We start from the raw sequence: 19653 nt of genomic DNA on the forward strand, positions 1-19653 counted from the left end.
TGAATAATTAATATCTACTAATTTAAGCAAAGATGTAATTGTTCACTTCTATAATTGATACAGATTATTTCTTAAATGAGCACCTCTGATATTAGCAAAGTATATTAAAATGATTTCTTGGGCACTACAGTAATAAAGTGTACATTAGTATAACTACCTTTGAGATAAGTAGAACTAGTTATAAAAATCTGAAATACTCTCACCCTTGGCCTCAGAATTAATCTTTATATATTTATTCTGAGGAAATGAATTTGATTTATAAACAATCTATAATTGCAAAAGCATAAAAACAAGCAAAATAATAGGATAATGGTTAGTTGAATGTTTAATAAACAAATGATGCAGTATTTTCAGCAGTAACATTCATATTTTAAAAAGAATTATGATAAAATCTATATGAGAACTATAAAATATCAGATGAAAGAAATAAAATAATTAAATAAATAGAGATAGTCCACGTTCATGAATAGGCAGACTCTATATTATCAAGATGTTAGTTTTTCCCAACTTTATCTGTAGACTCAGTGCAATTCCAGTGAAAATCTGAGCAAGTTATTTTGTGAATATAGACAAACTGATTCTGAAGTTTTTATGGAGAGGCCAAAAAAAAAAAAAAAAAACAGAATAACAAACAATGTTTAAGGAGAGAAAAAAGTTGAGAACTAATACTCCCTGACTTCAAAGCTTACTGTAAAGCTACAGTAATCAAGACAATGTGATGAAAGAATAAACAAATACATGGCTAAAGTAGTATAATGAGCCCAGATACAGGCCCACATAACTATAGTAATCTGATAGTTGACAAAGGAGCAAAAACAATACAATGAAGAAAAATAGTCTTTTCAGCATGTGATGCTGTAATAGCTGGACATCTACATGCAAAAAAACAAAATACACCTAGATACAAATCTTATAACTTTCACAAAAATTAACTAAAAGTGAATTATAGACCCAAATGCATAATATAAAACTATAAAACTTTTGGAAGATAACATAAGAGTAAACCTAGATGACCTTGGGTATGGCAATGACTTTTAAGATGCACCAAATACACCATACAACTGGACTTCATTAAAACAAACATTTTTGCTCTGTAGAAGAGAATGTGAAGATGAGAAGACAAGCCACAGACTTTGAGAAAATGTTTGTAAAAGACACATATGATAAAGGACTATTATTAAGAATATACAGAGAACTCTTAAAGCTTAATCAGAAGAAAACAAACAATTCAATTAAAAAACGGGCCAAAGACATTAATAGACACTTCACCAAAGTGGGTATACAGATGGCAAACAAGCATATGAAGAAATGTTCCCCATCATATGTCATCAGGAAAATACAAATGGAAACAACAGTGAGATACCACTACAAATCTGTTAGGATGACCTTTCAGAACACTGACAATACCAGACGCTGGCAAGGATGTGGAAAATCAGAAACCCTCATTAATTGCTGATGGGAATGCAAAATTATGCAGCAACTTTGGAAGATAGTTTGGCAGCTTCTTACATGACAAAACACATTTTTACCATACAATACAGCAACCATGATCCATGGGATTTACCCAAAGGAATTGAAAATTTATGTCCACACAAAAGGCTACACATGGATGTTTATAGCACCTTTGTTTATAATTTTTAACATTTGGAGGAAACCAAGATATCCTTAAGAAGGTGAATAACAAATGAACTGTGGTGCGTCCAGACAATGGGATATTATTCAGCATCAAAAAGAAATGAGGTAGCAAGCTGTAAAGTGACACAGAGGAAAGTGAAATTCATATTGCTAGGTGAAAGAATCCAGTCTGAAAAGGCTACATATGATAGGATGGTTCCAACTACATGACCTTTTGGAAAAAGCAAAACTGTGGACAAGTAAAAAGATGAGCGACTTTCAGTGGTTAGGGAACAGGAAGGGTTGACTAGGTAGAGCTCAGAGGATTTTTAGGACAGTTAAAATGTGCTGTATGGCAATACTATGGTGCATATATGTTGTTATACATTTGTCCCAATTCATAGAATGTATAACACTAAGAGTTCAAGAGTGAACCCTAATGCCAACTATGGACTTTAGGTGAAAATGCTGTGTCAATATTGGCTCAGAAATTGTAATAAATGTACCACTCTGGTGTGATACGTTGACAATGGAAGAGAGTAAGTATGTGTGAGGGCATGTGGTATATGGGAAACTTCTGTACCTTCGTTTCAATTTTGTTGTAAACCTAAAACTGCTCTAAAATTATTTTTTAAATAATATCTTTAAAATTATTTTTAAATATTAAGGTGAGTAATACTCTTAATAAAGTTAGAAGTTTAAATATAAAATAACCTGTAGGATCTGATTCACAATATAAAAATCTGAGTGGACAGTTTTCTCTTTTCTAAAGTAATTTTAAGTGGTCATTCTATTTTTTCTGTCCTTTACTCTTTCTAAAAGAGATGTCAGTAATAACTTGCATCATTCTTTCTTCCATGTGTAAAGTCTCTGTTTTATTTGGCTGCCTTCATGGTGGTTTTTCCATACTCGCTTTTCAGCAGGTTGATTATGATGGGACCGTGTGCACTTTTCTTTATGTTTCAAATGCTTGAGGCTTTCTGGGATTATTTAAAGTGAAAGGTGGTGTTTTACAGTATAGCTTGCAAGTTGTCAAATGTGATTTCATTTGCTATTTCCTTCTCCCTCATTTTCTTACTTCAGAATCCCAGTCAGATGTATGATAAATTATATGACATTGACCTTTAGACTTCATTCATTTTTCCCCATTTCTTCACTATTCTTCAGACTGGATTATTCCTATTAATTTGTCTCCAAGTCTTCTGATTTTCTCTTCTACAATCTCTATATGCTGTTAAATACCTCCAGTGAAATTTTTCTATTTCATTGAGTTTAGAATTTTGATTTGATTACTTTTATTACTTTCTGATTGTCTGCTGAGAATCCTATCTAGTCACTCATTAATTTGTTGACTATATTTTCTTTAATTTTTAAAATATATTTAAACTAGCTTTTAAAAAGATTTGGTCTTCTAAATTGAACATCTGAGCCATCTCAGGGTTAGTTTTCCTTGAATGCTATTTTTCCTGAACATGGATCACATTTCTGCTTGTGTACTGGCTATTGTAGATAATACATTATAGAGACGCCAGATTCTGTTACCTTCTCTCTGAAGTGTGTGTGTGTGTGTTTTTTTTTTCTAATAGTCGAATTACTGGATGATCACCTTGAAATTGTACAGGCTTTTTTGTATGCTTTGTGAAAGTCAATGTGTACAAATCCCAGTATTCCTCAACCACTTCAAACTTGGCAGGTCTCAAACTCCAAAGTATTGATCTCTTTAAGTCTTGGTTTTAAGCTTTATTAAGGTGAGTATAGAGAAGCCTTTACTATATGGTGTGGTCCTCACTCATAAGTTGGCTGTTTTTGTGTCTCTGTGGAATGCCTAAGGTCTTACTAAGGTGTTAGCGATCTCCCTCCACTCTGGTCAGGCTAGATCCCCAAAATCTGCCAGTTCTCCTTACCTCCATAAGCTCAACTTCACTCTCAACACAGAAGCAACTGTTTTCTGAAAATTCAATCACGTGTATATGCAGCACAATACTCAAACAAGGATGCGTGAGGGACCCTCATGCTTCCTTCTGCACAATTTCTTTCTCTCTAATGCGCGGCACCTGACATTCCAGTTATAGCAGCTGTTCCAAACTCTAATCAAAACTGAGCAGGATGTATTTGCCCTTCATTGACTGTAGCTTCATGCACTGTAAATGTTGATTTGGCCAGGGCAGATATGAGGCTTACTTTGTGAGTTTTTATTCTGTTAAAGATCAGAAACTTGTGCCGCTTGTTGATAGCACTTACACCGTGTCTAGGACAGAGAAATTGCTCAATAATTATACTGTGAATGAATAAAGAAAGAACTTGTCTCATATATTTTGCCCAGCTTTATGGTTGCCTGCCATAAGGTAGCTGGTCCAGTACCAGTAACTTCATAATATCCAGACCTGGAAATCCTCTTGATAAATCCTTCATCTTTGCTATACCCCATCCCTCAGGGTCATTTTCTTTTCTCTCCCTTGCACTAAGTCATAAATCAAACTCAGATCATTTTACTTGTGTTTTCCAAAGATAAGATTATAGAATTTACTGGACCTTGGGAATAGAGGAGATTTTACGTTACAGAAATATAAATATTTAAAATTCCTTATTAGATATTTTTGTGATTTAGCAGCATTTTGGTCATTCTGTCCCTGTAAAATTATGCCTGGTCATTTTTCTGCCTAGTCTTCTGTCTCCCTGCCTATGATTTACCTTCTTCACACTTCCATCTCCATACTTCACCTTTCTCTACTTCCACACTCCCAAATTTATCTTCATTTTTTTTTTTAAGCATAGAAACTTAGCTATTAGTTTCCTTTTGCTGTTTGTTTTCACAGTATAGCTTCAGGGTCTCATTTTCCACATCAAAGAAGCACGATTTCCTAAATAGTATTTCCTTCCTAAGAAGAACTTTGGTGCTAGTTGATTAAATAATATCTATAAATGCACATTTATAGAAATTCAAAAATACACATATTCAAAGATATTATGCAAGTACTCATTTACGTCATTTATTCATTTGGTAGGCATTTATTGACAGCTTTCTATATTTCATGTGCTGGTGTTTAGAAGACTCAGAATGCATAGTGCATAGTCCATTCTCTCCATGAGCTCCCTGCTCAAGTGTAGAAGTCAAATCAGCAAAACCAACATATCATTATGGCTAATGTGCACACATGGTTTGCTATGAAAAAACAGAAGGGATAGTAACTCAGACAAAAGAATTGTGACTCAGTTTCTTAGAGCACAAAGTGATCTGAACTCAAATGTCTATTTCTCTATTATGCTTCTCTTGACCCTCAAACTATATAGCCATGCAACTTGCTATCATCACTCTTTGTATTTTTTCTTTCATAATTTTAATGACATTAATATATGTGTCTCTGCCATTAGCTAGTAAGTTCTGGAGAATTGTCCTGGGTTCTCAGCATTTGCACAGTGTCCGGCATACAGTAAGTGTATTGAGTGAATAAACGAATACATAAAAGGCTTGAAATGTTTGTGCCTTTTGATGTTTAAAACATTGATTTAGTTGAATATTTATTTCTGGTAAATAATATCTTCACAATACACAGTCTTCCTTAGGTTTTTTTTGGTGTTCATGATTAATTCTCCTAAGAATTCAATATATTTTCTTTGCTTTTCTTGATATTTTACAGATAACGTTAAGGTTTTTATTTTTACACAGAGTTTGTAAAAAATATATACCTCCTTTATTTTTAAGTATTTGTGTGTATGATTTGAGGAAAATGTTTTACTCTTTGTGCTGTTTACTCTTTTTCAATAAGGACAGTGTGGTTAAGTCTTCAAAGACGCTATTCATTGATATATTCAGAAAAGAAATTATGTGCTCTTTTGATTGACTTAAAGCTCGTGATTGCAGCAGCAGGAGGGAAAAAAAAGTATTTTTAGGTGTGCTAGAAAGAAGTGTCAAAGCACCTCAGGCTGAGCAGACAGTCCAAGATAACACTCTTGCCTGATGTTAAAGACAATCTGTTCCTGCCTTTTCGCCACTCTGATTATAGCTCATGCACCCCTAAGTTTCTAGTTGAGAAACTTCAGTGCTGATAGTTGCGTATTTAGATAAGTGAATAAGGTGACAGGAAAGCTTTTTATTTTGAAAATTATGATTGTGAGTGCTCACTGTCTGCTTCTATCACAAACTTAATTTTTAATTGTTCAAAACCTCTTTAGAGGACTGCATATCTTGAAAGATTTATAATGGCATATAGAATTGTCAGCAGGAAGAAACACCAGGAGTCATTAGTTAGTTCCCCAACTTCTTGGTAGGACTGGATCCAAGCCCACCCCAACATATGGAGAGCCTTAGGAAAGAAGACTCCTCAGATCGTTTCCTTACCTGGTTCAGTGCCTTGAAATGTTGTGTTGTCACAAGAAGCCTCCACAGGAAGTCACAAGGTCTGACTTCTATTTTTAATACAGCAATGTGCTCCGTCGTGTTATGTTTACAAAACCTACCTACATTTTTGTATGTCTATAGTGACAATAGTTGGATACAAACTTAAAAATCCCATTCAAAAAAGTGAGTTTGGAAGGAAAACATCATTTCCCCCTTGTGAAACACAGCTCTGAAAGGTACAAACCAGAAATAGCAAATCCGTTTAATAGTCAGACCCTATGATAATCCATTGATTTCATTTTCATAATTCTTCTCAGTGTTGGTATTCAAAGTTTTTTTTTATTTTCAAAAATGAGAGACTCTAAGATTGAAAAGTAATTTCAAAGTATAAATAATATTTCTGTTGCTTGTAGGAAGGGATTCACTATACATTTAGGCATATAGAAGGAGAAGAAATGCCTGGAAAGTGTGAGAAGAAATAAATTAACAAATACAAAATATTGTTGGTGCTAACCCTTTAAGGAATAAAAGTTGATTTTGAACCACCACATACCCTTTCTTATTCATAGAAGTGTTTGAGATGTTTGAGATGCATTACACAGCACCATCCTAGTGTTTCTGAGTCAAAAATCTCGAGAATAGGACTTGTAAAGCTGTATTTGTCACAGACATCTCAAATTGTACCATTGCATCTGGCTCAGGGACCACATTTAGAAAATACCATATCCGGTTAGTATGAGTAAGAAAGGGACACTGTTTTTTTGCAGCTATAGCAGAAAGCATATATATATATACACACACACACACATATACATACGTACACACACATACATACATAATGCAATAAATACTTTTAAGGAGCCCCATCACCCCAATATCCCTCACAAGTATAAGAGGCAAGCCCATTATACTTGCTCTCCTGTAGTACTTCATCCCTGGCATTTCTATTTGCTAATTATGCTTCCTGATATTTAAACTTTGGTTATATCTATAAAGCTGCTACTTAAGCTCATTTTCATTATCTTTAAGACATGAAATATTTATCTTTTTTCAAGCTTTATTGAGGTATAATTGCAAATAAATAATTGTGTATATTCAAAGTATACGATGTGACATTTTGATTTATGTATATACTGCAAAAACATTTCCAACAAGTTGATTGACATATTTGTCACCTCACCTAGTGCCTTTTTTTTTTTTCCGAGACTTATCTCTTGAGTATATTCATCTTGCTTAATTAAAACTTTAGGCCCATGAATTAGTGACTCTCCATTTTCCTGTTTCCCTACTCCCTATAATCAACAGAGATACATTGTACACTTACAAAAACTGTCGAGAGGGTGGATCTCTGTTAAGTATTCTCAGCACAATAAGATAAAAGTATAAAACAAACAATGAATGGCTTAGAAAGGTAGCTCCTTCAGTAGGATGTAAACCTTTAGGACTCTTGTGGAATACTATGGAAAAGACCACAAATTATTCTGCCCCCTGAGTCCTTGCCCATTATACACCCCTCACACTCTGAGTCCAGTCTTGGTGATGTGCCTTGCTTTAGTCAGTGGTTTATAGCAAATGTGGTACAGTAAGTTGCTTGAAAGTGTTTATGCCCTTACTGCTATTGGAATCCTATGACTACCATGTGGAATGCCTGAGAGAGTCAACTGTGGAATGAGTCACCTGGGTCCTAGCAATTCCTCTGACCTCATACCAACAGCTTCCAAATGTTGCACATGTGAATGAGGCCGTCTTAGGCCACCCAGCTGTTAAGACATCCATGAGTAAAGTGGCTTTGTACATTTAGAGTGAAATTTCAATACTGTGTCATTAGATTCATTCATTCATAGATTTAAATAATTAAGTTGCTCAAATAATGAAAGCTTCATGAGACTAATTATTGAGATAGTTTTAAAAACAGACACAATGGTTTTTTTTTTTTTTTGGTTTCTGTTTGTGAAGTATTTTGACAACCTGCTGTGGTTGTATTTGTAATTAAATAATTTATATATTTAAATTAAATAATTGATCATCCTGTAGTAAAATTCCTGAAATCTCCAACCAGGGAATATAAGTGCTTGTAAAACAAATGATATGTATGACAAAGATACCTACTTATGCTTATTTCCTTAAATACCTACATAAAAAGTTTATGCATATGCTACATGAGATGAACCTAGAAAATGAGCATATTCATAAATAATAAAGGTTTTAAAATGTGTTAAGGAATATAATTACTAAGATAATTCAAGATAGGATATTTTCTATATTGTGTGAGTATTAGTAGCTATGCATATTATATGTTAATATATTTCAAAACTCTTGAAATTGACTTTACAGTTAATACCACATCATGGCCCAAACCTAAATTTAGTGGTAAAAACAAGGTAATCCCACTGAATGCATCTCTAAATGCCTAAGTTATTGTACTGTTGTAAATTAGGCACTGTGGGAATTTAGTTTGCTGAAATGGTTGTAAATGCAGGTACCTAATATGCTTAATGTTCAAACACAGAATTCTTAGGTGCTTGGGGAAATTAGTTAATTAGAAGAAAATATGATTTTGCATAAACGTGCATGTGTGTTTGTGCATTACTATATCAGATACATTAATAATAAATGGGGGAATATTGTTTTGTTTACTTACATACATATTTTGTGTTTATATCTTATACATAAAAGCAGAAACATATCATATGGCCTCTCTTTGGTACTTACTAAAAAACTTTCCAGTCCATAGACATTTGTTTACATTGACCTGAGCTTGTCTAGTTCATGTGTCAAATCTATCTTCTTTTATGTAACACACCTACTCTAAATCCCATGAAAACATTATGAGTATGGGTGTTAATATATGTACAGAACAAATTATAGAGTAACTATTACTTCCACATACCCCAAAAAAAGTATTACAATAACTTTTCATTTTTTAAATAAATCAGCTCTCCCTCTGGCTCCATGAAACTTTAATTCACATTGGGACAAGTGGACACCTGTTTATTTACAAAGCTTTCAGTCATGGAGACACAGATTCAGAGACTTGAGACAAGAATAAAATAAGTTAGATGGCCTCCTTTTAAATCCAACTGTGACTTTCATCCTTGTCACAAAATAAGCACAACATTTGGCAAGACTGGAAGCTTCCACTGCACACAGGTCCAAGTTGGCATAGAATCACCTTGACAGGCTCTCAGATCAGCAAGAACTCTCAACTGTGAAAGGGTCCTTTTGCTAAATTTAACTTTTCCTTGGTAAAATAAATGAGATGCTCCTGAGGAGAAGAAATAGTCTCAGGATCAAGGAGAAGAGGCATCAGGTTCAGACAGCTCATCAAGTATGTAAGATATCAAGGTAGGTTAACAACAGCCTGTACAAGAGAAACGCAAAGTGTATACAAATTAGGATAGTCCTGAAAACTTGGAAAGCGAAATGATTTACTTTGCTTTGTTTTCCCTCCAGGACCATATCATTTCCATTTTCTTTGGAGGCATCTGAGTCTAACAGTCAGAGTAAGGAAGACAGATAATTGTGTTGTGTCTCGATGTTTGCAATTCTGGGTCTGAAGGCTATTTTCAATGTTCGGTTTTATGATTACAAGGGACTCTAACTTTCTTTTGCTTAAATTGAATATCTTCCTAAAACAGAGCCCAAAGAAATAGATGTAATGAAAAAGTTGCAGTGCTGACAAGCTGTGACACTACCAGGCTGAGTCATGCACACAGCTTGAACTTTGAAGTCAAGAACGTTTTTGTCTTTATTTAGGTTCACGATTTGCACAGAGGGCTATATCTTTTCCCACGTCACACAAAACATGTTGGCAAAACCTTGATGAGATGCTGTAGCATAAGTGTGGTTATTTTAGGAATCGCCTTGGCTCACTGTAGGGTGAACCAAGCTGTCAAGTGGTATAAGAAAGTTACTTAACTAAAGAGTGTCTTAGTAAATTAAATATTGATGAAAAAGAGCCCTTAATCTCCTTCTGCCTCTGGACAGGCATTTGCTTAATTTCAACTTTATTTGCTTAAATTCTCAGTCCCCTTTTTTGTTAGATGGCAGAAACAGAGAAGTTTATTATCTTGCCAGAGACAGACTTCTGTGCCACATGATATAAATTGTTCCCTTTTTTTCTGGACAAACAAGGTTTATTACATACTCATAGCTTTAATATATTTAATCAGTCTACATTGATGGAACTTTTCCAAAGTTTCATGCCTGTATCAACACAACATAAAATACTGTTTGGCTAAGTTGAAATGCTGTGGCATTCTACAGTGAAAGTCTTATGTGTTTTACTAGCTAGGATTTTCCCCTTGTTCATTTTACTTTTAGGAATGCAACTGTCAGAGAACCTTAGGAAACTACTGTTCTAAACTGTTCAATTTACATTTGAGAAAACAACTCCCAACATGCAGAGAAATTTATTCTAACTCACACAGCTAGTCAGTAAAAGACTTCATATCAGAAATTAATGTTCCTGGCTCCTGGTGCTTTTCTTCTGATAAACAGGCTCCCTAGAAGTTTTCAGAGCTTTTTTAGTTCCCTCTTTTTTCCCCATATCAAAAACTGGATGCTTTCCCTATTTATCATCCTCTGACCATATATGAAACACTCTGCTAAAACGTGGCAGTGTTAAGGAATGGAAAATACCTATTACTGCTATCTCCAGGCCTATCGCCTTTCAGGAGGTGACTTAGACACTGATGCTACAGTTTTACATTGTCACATTTTTAATTTGAGAGTCCTATTCAAAAGAAGAAAAATAGAGAAAAAATATGAATATGAATGTTCAGTATTACGATTTTTAAACTTTATTCATCTTAATGTATTTTTCTTTTTTGAAAAAAAAATTTTTAAAAATTTAATTCATTTTAAACTTGAAAAAAAAAATCTCTAAAATTTGCTGAAAAGATAATAGAAAATATATTCCACAAGATTTTTTCCATTCTGTGAAAATATAGCACTACAAAAGGACTGGGAGTTCCCTGAATATTGTAAAATAGTCTCATAATTGTACCTATTATCTCTAGTTTTTGTTCTCCTAAGGAGAAGAAAGGCCCAAATCGATTTTTCCCTGCACTATTATATTCTAACTTTCTTAGTCTCTACATCCTCAAATCATTAGACAGTCAAAGCCTCTTTATTTCAAATGTTGGAACATCCAGAAGATTTGGAAGCACAGATGAGGCAGGGGATCTAGGGAGCTCCCTCTCCACCTTACACAATTCAATCACCACAGCTTTTCAAAGGACTCTCGAATTGTGCCAAGGATGTGCTTCGGTAGAACTTTATCCTTTGACTGCATAGAATATGCCTTTTTACTCATTTTCTTCCAAGTGCTCCAGTCTTCATAATAGACCCTCAACCACCAGAAAAACCCTCTGCTCCTCAGTCTTACTCTGATTTTAGGCATTTTCTTCAGTGGTGATCAGGAAATTTCAGATGTCTTGACATCAGGCCTGCTGTTAATTTTGCAACATTCTCACTGGATCAACTAAATATACAAGGTAAGGTGTCACTTTCAGGCCCGCAAACAGTAGAACCAGTAGTAAGCAGCAGCAGACCTAGTAGTAAGCAACTACACTTAAGGAGAAAGCACCAACATATGTAAGAGAAACGACGAGGTTTACCAGAAGTATTATTCGAGGCCAGCGCTGTCCAATCAATAGATGATGGAAATGTTCTCTTCTGTGCTGTTCAATATGATAACCACGGCTATTAAGCACTTAAAATGTAACCAATGCAACTAAAAACTGAATTCTAAGTTTTATTTAATTTTAATTCATTAATCTTTAAAATTTAGGTAGTCATATGTGGCCAGTTATACGATACTGAATATTATAGTTTCAGACAACATGTTTTTACAATAGCAATATGATTTTTCTAAAACTTTAAAAGACTTTTGTTAATTAAGGCATTGATCTGTGTTCCAGAAATAAAAATAGAAACAAAATCCAATATAAGATCTAAAGGTAAAATTACAAATATTTTATGATTTTATAATTGCTATTTTTTCCTGAACTTTTTTATTTTTGTCTAAAAATACAGTCTATTCTCACTTGATTTTTTTCTTTCCCTTTATTTCCCGTGCAGGATGCTACTTTCTATAATAGTGAAGGAATTTAGAACTTTTAATTTGGGCATTTAAAGCAGCATCTGTTAGAATAAAAGTACAGGACTACATAATAACCAGGGCCACATACATTATGTACTCCCTAAGCCAAATTAAACTGGAAAATTGTCTAGGAGTAAAGGGTCAGCTCTAATAAGCTGAACATAATCTCCTGTATTCGATCCCTAAAGAAAATTAAATTTTAATTATCCTGAGAGCTCACTGTTCAGGAATGTCACTCTAAGCAATCATGTAAATGACAGCTAAACTCTAGAATAGTGTTAAAAGTTAAATATTATCTCCAGTTGCTCTTTTAGTCCAGAGTTTGCTAGTTGCTTCAGGCAAGCTATTAGAAATATCAGATATTGACAAGTTAAACCAAAATGCAAGAGGAGTTCTCAAGATCTGCAAAATTAGTCACTGCTGAATGCCTTATTTACTCACATTCCTGCAGAACATTACACTAAAAAGTATTTTAGACACTTTGTCTCAAAGTAAATTGTATAAGTTTCAGGCAATACTCTTCATACTGGGAAATTTACGTCAAACGCTTAAGATACTTCTTAAAAAATAAGCTTGTAGAGCCACTGAGAAAGTGATTGAGAGACAGAAAGAGCTCCCGCTAGCCAAGTGATGAGATGATTATCTCTGGGCTTGAACTTCTAGATGTGGCATTGCCACGCTTTCCTAGCATGGATATTGGTGGGAGGCAGAGGTGGAGGTGGGGCTGGGGGCAGGATCAATCTGTTCTCTACGCACTATTAACATATAAGAGAAATTTGGGTTTTTCTGGTTGAGGGTGGGTGGAGGTGAGTTTAAAAAAAGTTCTAGAATTGGTTATTGCCGTTTTTCACCAAATCTGTTGACTAACTTGGATAAGGCTTTTCTGGCACTGTGGTTTTACGTATTTAAGAGAAGGAGAGCAGGTGTGACATGTATATTGTCACTGAGCTTTATAAGAAGCATTAATTGAAAAAAATAGTAATTGATCAGAATAAAAACAATAAGTCTTTTTGACAAAAATACATAAAAAGAGAGGCTGAGAAGAGAACAAGGCCAATAGTCATTTTACAAATAGGGAAAAATTTTTGACTTCAAAATGATATATTGATCTAAATGCAAAGTTTCATAAAGTTATACATTAAAATTAAGGAATTACTTAAAATGAAATATAACATGTAAAGATGTAATTAGTAAAATAACAGTGCTTTGACTTGGAATTAGTGACTATGTTTCAAAGTTGGATGCAAACAAAGAAACATATCTTGAAAGTAGAATAAATATAAAGGACTCTACATATGTACCACATTGCTATTCGCAGATAGTTTGAGACATTAAACTTGGTAGAAGAAAACCTTTGCAGAGTGAGACAAACCAAGGTCTCTACTGGTGACCCTGTGATCCACTCTTAGCAGCAGGAAGGTGGTTATGCCCAGCGTGGGTCCTTGCATTAGCTGTAATTTCAGACTGCTTCTCCCCAAAAACTTTGAGGAAAAAGGAACTCAATGACAAAATAAGAAACTGGAATTTCTCAAATAATTAGAACATCTTAAGAAAAGGGCAAAATGACTATATGAATGCAATAGGAACATCATATGCTCTTCAAATACATCATCTGGCTAAGACTCTTGCTCTATGGCAAAACTTATGTCTATCTGATGGAAAATACTTTTTTCAGAGTTTAAATTATACTTATTATAAACAAATTATTTCATATTCTAAATAGTCCATTTTTTCTGGGTATTGAATTACTTTTCTTTTCCAACGAATTTATAAGAGTCATTTTACCCTCTCTATTAAGAACTCTATATTCAACCAAAATACATATTTATAGAAATAATTGTATCTTATATATTCAACAGATGTGAAAAAATATTTTCTAAATTTCTGAGCTCTAAAATGAGAAAAGCCACTACAGAGAAGATATTCTATGTGTAATTTTATGAATGAGTTGATAAGTTGGAATACAACTATAGTCTTTCTATATCTAACTATAAAAATATAACTATAATATAACTAGATTAATGCCTACTTTGGGTTGGGAAGTGAGATAGAAATGGGAACATAATATTTACGTTTTTATTTAAGAGAACTAAACTTACCTTTCAAAAATGTAGTGGTTAGAATCCTAAACTCTGTGTGGGGTTCAATACAGATTGCATTAGGTTTGAACCCTGGCTCTTCCTGGTACATAGCCCACTCTGTGCCAGAAATATCTCATTTTCATTTGGTGATAATAATGACATTCATCTCATAGAACTGTTATAAGCATGAAATGAGTTGAATTATTGCTCTTTATTTCTAAAGCCCTTAGCTCAATTTCTTGCCCACAGTATCTGCTATGTAACTGTTATTTTGTTAATCTACCTCTTTTCTGTTATTTTCTCTTTTCTTTCTTTTCTTTTTTTTTCTTTTCTCTGTTTTTGTTTTTCACCTGATATTTACCTAGCTAAGTTACCTGACTAGGAAAGCAAACTTGAACTTTACCTTTAAAACATGCAGCTCCCCAACTCTACCCAATGTCATGCTTAGGACAAAAGCCTAAATTGATTAACTAAATTCAAAATTAGGCACACTACCTAGTTGCAAGCTTGACAACCCTTCAGATCTGAGCATGCTAAAGTAGCACAATCCATATTGTTCTCTTTAATATATTTAGCTGTTTTCTTCTTCTCTTCAATACTGCCGACATTTGCATCACGCCAAAGTGAGGGTCACTACTGATCAGCCTAAGTGTAAACAGTGCTGTAAAGAATAATGCAAATGATACTTCCTGACAATAATCGACTTCTTTATCCAGGTCCCAAATGTTTCCCTTTTTTTTTGGTTTTAATGGGTTTCTGAAATAGGTAATATCAATTGGATGCAAAAATAATTGAACTGAAATATTATCTCTGAAGTTAGAATTTGACGTTACATAATGGTTTTGCCAAGCATCACTGAGGAGCATTTGTAAGGGAAATTTACTTCTTTACATTGATTTCTGGCAATGAGGCCATATTTTTACTTTCATTGTGTTTTTTTCAAAGGCATAGTAGAGGAAATATCATATTTGCCAATGTAGCTTCCTTGTTTTGGATATTTACTAGCAATTAAAAATAACTAAGTTAAGATCTAAACTCATTTTGCTGACAAAGCATGCACAGAGTGGAGACAGAGTTCCAAATATTGAGTTCCCATCCTTCTTTCTGAGATGCACTATTTTCAAAGAAAGATTTTTTTTTAAAGTAATGCTTGGATGTCTAAATCATTTGAGTGTTTTTTTCCAGACCTGAAGAAGCAGCAATTTTTAGTAAACACACGGGAAAATTTTGCCATTAAGGTCAAATGAAGGCCTCATCCTAAATTCATCCTATTCTCAGAAAGTTTATTGTCCATCCTAATTCCCTCATTAAGAGTAAGAGATCGAACAATGCTCACCTGTGAAAGACAGTCCTCAGTTTTACAATCTTGCTGTAGCCATTATGCTTATAATTTCTTATATCTTTCTCAGAAGATTTCAGAAGACAAGCTTCCTGATATTTTTCTTCATCAGCTTGGTTTTCTTCTGTATCCTTCAACAGAGTGAATAATAATTTTAAAATCAATGTATTAATTGCTGACAGCAAAACTCATTGAAAAATCACAATGAAAGAAGTAAATGGGAGATCTTTATAACTTATAATATGAAAAACTCAAGAGGTAATAACTCAGAAATAGCAGGATTCAGAGCCCCCAAAACCATGTTTAGCACTCACTTTTTAATCTCTCTGATGTGTATTTTTCTGTGATACTTAGCTGACAAGCTTCATAATCTGTTGCATTAGATTCTCCTTTTAGGCTTGAAATATTATTTTTCCTCTTGATCTTGGTAGCTGTGTCTCTTTCTTTCTTTCTTTCTTTCTTTCTTTTTTTTTTTGAGACGGAGTCTCGCTCTGTCCCCCAGGCTGGGGTGCAGTGGCCGGATCTCAGCTCACTGCAAGCTCCGCCTCCCGGGTTCCCGCCATTCTCCCGCCTCAGCCTCCCGAGTAGCTGGGACTAGGGGCGCCCGCCTCCTCGCCCGGCTAGTTTTTTGTATTTTTTTTAGTAGAGACAGGGTTTCACCGTGTTAGCCAGGATGGTCTCGATCTCCTGACCTCGTGATCCACCCGTCTCAGCCTCCCAAAGTGCTGGGATTACAGGCTTGAGTCACCGCGCCCCGCCAGCTGTGTCTCTTTCTAGGAGTTGTGCCCACCTGAGAAGATCCACCTTCCGAAGGACAAATTCTTTCCTTGGGGGCAAACAGTATCCAAGAAAATCCCTGCCTCCCTACCCTTCCAGGGGTGATTTCTGTGGCGCCATCAAGTTCCAGAGCTCCGGAGGATCGACTGAGGGCTTTGTGACTTATCTGAACCCAACCCTCCCTCTGCCTGATTCTCATTCTTTTTCCCCCTTTTAATTGAAGATTTTGAGTACTTCCCAGTAAACTTTCTAAACACAAATTTCTGCTCAAAGTCTGTTTTCCAGGTAATGTAACCTGGGACATAGTTCCAGATTTTTATCGTCCTACCTTCATTCAACCTCAACAGAAATAGAGCTTTTCTTTTTTTCAAATAAAACCTAGGAAGTAATCCCCACTAGCCTGATTATGATAATTCAGTAACAGGGTGTTAATATTTAAGAGGAGGTACTGAGATATATCTATAAATCTCTATAATACATTTACATGTGGAAATGGTTATTTTGAGAGATTCTGAAGTCAGAATTGATACCACTTCTGATTTCTAACACTCTGCTCAGGCAATTCATCAACATACAAAGCTTCCTTCCTCATATGTCAACCAAAGATTTCTAACGTGCACATTCAGTCCAAAACTTTCTTCTAACTCAAAATATTTGATCAATTTTTATCTCTGTTTAAAACTCTATAAATAGTTCATAGGGTAAAAGCTATTACTAAAAAGTCAAAAAATAACAGATACTTGTTAGGTTGTGGAGAAAAAGAAACACTTATACACTGTTGGGGAATGTATAGATTCGTTCAACCATTGTGGAAAACGGTGTGGTGATTTTTCAAATGCCTAAAAACAGAACTACCATTCAACCCAGCAATCTCACTACTGAGTATATACCCAAAGAAATGTAAATCATTCTACCATAAAGACCCATGCACTCATATGTTCATTGCAGCACTATTCATAAAAACAAAGACATGGAATGCCCATCGGTGATAAACTGGATAAAGAAAACATATACCATGGAATACTATGCAGCCATAAAAGGTCATGAGATCATGTCCTTTGCAGGGACATGGATGGAGCTGGAAACCATTATCCTCAGCAAACTAATTCAGCAGTAGAAAATCAAATATCACATGTTGTCACTTACAAGTGGCAACTAAATAATGAGACTACATGGACACAAAGAAGGGAACAACAGACAGCAGGGCCTCCTGGACAGTGAGCATGGGAGGAGTGCAAAGATCAGGACAAATATCTAATGGGTACTAGGCATAATACCTGGATGACAAAATAATCTGTACAACAAACTCACCATGACATGAGTTTACCTATATTATAAACCTGTACATGTACTCCTGAACTTTAAATAAAAATTGAAAAAGAAAAGAAAAGCTAACCTAAGGAAGACAAAAAAGCACAATTTTGTTGTCTTAGAAATTGAGAATTGAGTTGAAGATGCCCCTCATTGACATAAGATGAATGAATTTGCTAGTAATCTAGAGATAGTTCTTAATGAAATAAATATTTAACTAAGAGATAACCATAAACTAGACCTAGAATATTTGAGTTGAAATAGGTTCCATGATTATGTAAAACCACTCTTTAATTAGAAAGATGAAGATGAAATTCTAGCTTGATGAAGAGACACACTCAAATTCTGATGAATGATAAAATAGAGACTAAAACTCAGGTCTCCTCATTTTCTGTTAAGCTCAATTAGGAAAAAATACTCTGTAAGAAAATATTGTTCAAATTCTTTCCAATAATAAGTTCATAGAATACTCAGTGATACTCAGCAATAAAATGGAACAACTTCCTGCTCATACAATATCACAAATAAATCTCAAAATATTGTGCTGAACAATAGAAAACAGATACAAAATTATAAATACTGTATTCTTAATAGAAAGTTTTAAAACAGTCAAATAAATTTATAATAATGAAAATGAACAGTTACATGTAAGATTAGGGTGGGGAATTTACTGAAGAAGGGAAGTAGAGAAATTTTCAGGCTAATAAAATTTTATATAGCTTGACTGGGATAGTGTTATGTGGAACTATACATTTATTTAAATTTATTGAACTGAATGTTTAAAATACATGAATTATATCTCAATTTAAAATACCTTCTTGTCATAATTAGGTAATGCATTAATTTTATTTAAATAAAGGCAAAATAATTGAACTGATTGACTGTAAGAAGTATGGTCAAATATTCAGATAAATGACATATAGATACATAGACACAATATATATGAATATATACATTTATAATACTCATTTCTGTACTTTTAGTTCACATTGAGTATAACGTTATTACAAACAGTGGCCCATATTGCTATGTATCTTATTATTTAATTCATAAAAGAAGAAACAAGAAACACAAGATTCACTTTTTTGTTTTCATTTTGGAATATATGATGACATGTAAGGTTTTTCTTCAATCACTTTTCTCTTGTGTGATGAAGCACAGGCCAAAATAAAATATTACTTCTTACTACTATGCCTGATATATTTTTATTGTGTATCCAATTGATAATGGTCTCATGAAAATGTTGTGTAAATTTCTACTCAGAAAATTTCTTTCTACTTCAAATATAACGTCCATACTCCTGCCCTTACTATATCAGCTCTACTCACCCACTTCCAAATGGATAATCAAATATAGGAGAACTAACAAAAGAGGAGGCAGACTCTCTTCCCATTTTTAAGAGTAATAAACCCCTTCATTTGATTTTATTATAGTTGTGCCACTTTTAGAAATAGTATTTATATCTGCCCAGACTTATGCCAATTTCCATTTCTGAGCACATCGCTGCATTATTAACATTCTCAGTTGGCCAATCTTCACTTTCCAGACCTTCTGTTTATTGTGATATTCATGAGGTTTGCCTTTTATAGTGTCCTCCTTCCAGAAGCAAACAAATCTAGATTACAAATGAAAGACTACTAATTAGCATATTTCTAAAAGGAAAATCATTTTGTATTGATTTTTAATAATCTGATGTATACAACTGTCTTTCTCCCTCTGTCTCTGCTTTATTTCACCACTGTCCTGTAAAACTAATGACTGTTTACACAGATTATAACAAGAGATGAATGTGTTTTATTTTTTAAAAGCTCATTTGAACATTTGAGAAAATGTCCTATCAGTTAAACATGGTTCTTTCCTTAATCAAGCTCAGTGTTAGAAAGAGTATTTATCAGTTACTTAATCACATGTACAAAGTGGAGGCTGAGCAAGATGCCAGAATAGAAGGCTCCACCAATCATCCCATAGGCAAGGACATCAGTTTAACAAGTATCTACCCCCCAAAAAGCAAAAGGCTCATACAATTTTTAGTTCACAAGAACTAAAAATCAAGTGAGCACTCGCAGTACCTGGTTTTAACTATATA

The sequence above is a fragment of the Macaca mulatta genome, chromosome 2 (assembly GCF_049350105.2).
Source record: "Macaca mulatta isolate MMU2019108-1 chromosome 2, T2T-MMU8v2.0, whole genome shotgun sequence".
In the NCBI taxonomy this organism is placed as follows: Eukaryota; Metazoa; Chordata; class Mammalia; order Primates; family Cercopithecidae; genus Macaca; species Macaca mulatta.